Below are 2,860 nucleotides of genomic sequence, written 5' to 3' on the forward strand. Positions count from 1 at the left end.
CCTCAAACAACAGGCGGCTAACTTGGAGTCTCGAGCAGAAGGGAGAGCGAGGAGAAACAATATTTGCGTGGTGGGCTTGCCGGAGGGTGAGGAGGGCCAGGACCCGACAGACTACGTCGAGAACCTACTACAAGGAATTGGGGCTGGCAAACTCTCGCAGGGATTCGCAGTGGAGCGTGACCAGGGGCCCCTCCACGGGCGATAATCGCCAAAATATTGAACTACAAAGGCCGCAAGAAAATACTGGAGTACTTCCGAAAAGGTGGAACAATCGAAAGGGCCTCGAGCACCATCACGGCGTATCCGGACTACACTATGTTGGTCCAGAGGCAACAGTACAGCTATGTGACCATCAAAAGGAGGCTGCATGCGGCTGGGATAAAATATATGCTTCTGTACCCTGCAAAATTGAAGGTGGTGCACAAGAGCAAAATGTATTTTTTTGACACTCCGGAAGAAGCAACGACGTGGCTGGATCTGCAGGGCTGCCCGGAACAAGACACAGAAGAGACCCAAGAGGGACGCGATAAGTGACTGGGATACGGTATGCATACTGTTAAGGCGTTGAGTGAGCACCCCAGGGGTACCTAGGTGAAGACTAAGACCAATGGGCGCAGCTGTAGGAGGCTGATATTTTGATAAAAAACCGCTGATTGTAATGGACTTGAAGGACTGGAATATAGTGGCGTGTACAAATATTCAAATTGTATAGCAATGTGTAGTCAATCCGATGCGCCATAGGAGCGGCAGGGCGAAAGCACCTTACCCCCCGAATTATAGTTGTAGTAGTAGTAGTAGGTTGGCCACTAGGGCGGCCTCACCCTGCGGAGCTTCGAGTACAGGCGAGAGCCAGAAAGAGCTAGATGTGGGGGAGCCTGAGATCCAGGGATGGAGCTGGGCATCAGTTGGGGGGGGTGTGATGTTGGGGAAGGGACGGGAGGCGGGAGAGAGGGGGAACGGGAAGTGTGGTGTGTTTTTGGTTAAAGGGAATTTAGAATGGGATGCGAGCCTATACAGATGGATTGGAATTCAAAGTGAAACTGCACCTGTGGGAGAGGGAATTGAACTGTAACAGGCCATGGCGGACCTTAAGATACTTACATGGAACGTGCAGGGGCTCAATAGCTACCTAAAAAGGAACAAAGTTATGTTGTACCTGCGCAGGCAGAAAATAGATATTGCATTGCTGCAGGAAACCCACCTTACACGAGAGAGGATGGACACGATCGCAGGGAAGTGGAAAGGGGTGCTGGTGGGCTCATCGTACTCTGCCTTCGCAAGAGGGGTGCTTATTTGGGTGGTGCCACATGTCCCTTTTCAGCGATTGCAAGTGGTGGTTGAGACAGACGGGAGAATGGTTATGCTGAGGGGACTGGTGGAGAACAGGGAGATAAGCATTGTTAACACATATGCCCCGAACCAGAACACAGCGGCGTACATTAGGACATTGAGTGCGAACTTGAGCTTATGCGTAGGAAGCGCGATGATCTGGGGAGGGGACTTCAACTGCGTATTGAACCCGTGGGTGGACAGATCGGATGGGAAGATGGATAGACCGGCCCCTGCAGCCAGGGCGTTACAGACATTGCTGGATGACTTTGGGTTAGAAGATGCATGGAGAGTGTGGCACCCCCAGGAAAGGCAATATTCACATTATTCTGCCCCACAGCAGTTATCAACAAGGTTGGATTATGTCTTCACATCACCTGAAATGATAGCGGAGATTGCACATATAGTGCACATATAGAGTATAAGGCCAGGGTCCTCTCGGACCACTCACCCCTGATTTTCGCATGGCAATACTGCCCCCCGAGAGCGAGGATCCCGACATGACGCCTACGAGCGGAGGCGTTGCGGGACCCCTTTTTTAGAGAGGACTTGAGGGAGGAAATCGTAAATTATTTTGAAACAAATACTGGGAGCGTGGACTCTGTGGGAACACTATGGGAGGCCTTCAAAGTTGTCATGAGGGGAGTGGCCATAGCGAAATCCAAGGGCCTACAAGGTGGGGTTTTGGCTGAACTGCAGGAGACGGAAGAAAAATTAGAAGAGGCCTTAAAGGGCGGAGATGATACAGCGGAGAAGCTAGAATTGATACTTAGGCTACAGCAAAAATGTGCGGAATATTGGGAGAGATTGTGTAACCTTAATTATAAAAAAATACATAGAGAGACAGCATGCGGGAGGTGATAAACCGGGAAGACTTCTGGCGTGGTTATATAAGAGTGAGACCCCCAGAGTCACAATCAGAACTATTGAGAGAGAAGACGGTAGCGTAGAGGACACCCAGGAGGGAGTTAATCAAGCGTTTGTGGATTATTATAAAGTATTATACGGAGATGATGGGGAAAGTAGCCGCGCTATGATGGAAGAAACGCTTGAGGAAATGGGGTTGCCCAAGATAAGCGAGGAGGAGAGAGAGGAACTAGACACCCCGATCACCTTGGAAGAATTGGGGGAGGTGGTGAGGCAGCTGCCTACTAGCAAAACCCCAGGGACAGATGGGATCCCAAGTGAATTTTATAAAGTATACATAGAAGAGGTCCTCCACCCACTGTTGGAGATGATAAATGAAGTGTTTGAGACGGGACGCTTACCGGAGTCACTGAGGGAGGCTGTCATAATACCTCTCCCAAACCTAATAAACCTGGGCACAGCTGTGGTTCCTACAGACCCTTGTCAATGCTGAATCAAGACGGCAAGATATTAACTGCTGTCTTAGCAAATAGACTGAAAAAGGTTATTAGCAAATTAATACATCTGGATCAAACGGGCTATGTCCCCCATAGAAACATTACCAATAATCATAGGCAACTCCAGAGAATCATTGAGTTTGGCAGGGAAAGTGATGAGGAAATGG

This window comes from Ambystoma mexicanum, chromosome 8, assembly GCF_040938575.1.
Source record: "Ambystoma mexicanum isolate Mex_15411 chromosome 8, UKY_AmexF1_1, whole genome shotgun sequence".
In the NCBI taxonomy this organism is placed as follows: domain Eukaryota; kingdom Metazoa; phylum Chordata; class Amphibia; order Caudata; family Ambystomatidae; genus Ambystoma; species Ambystoma mexicanum.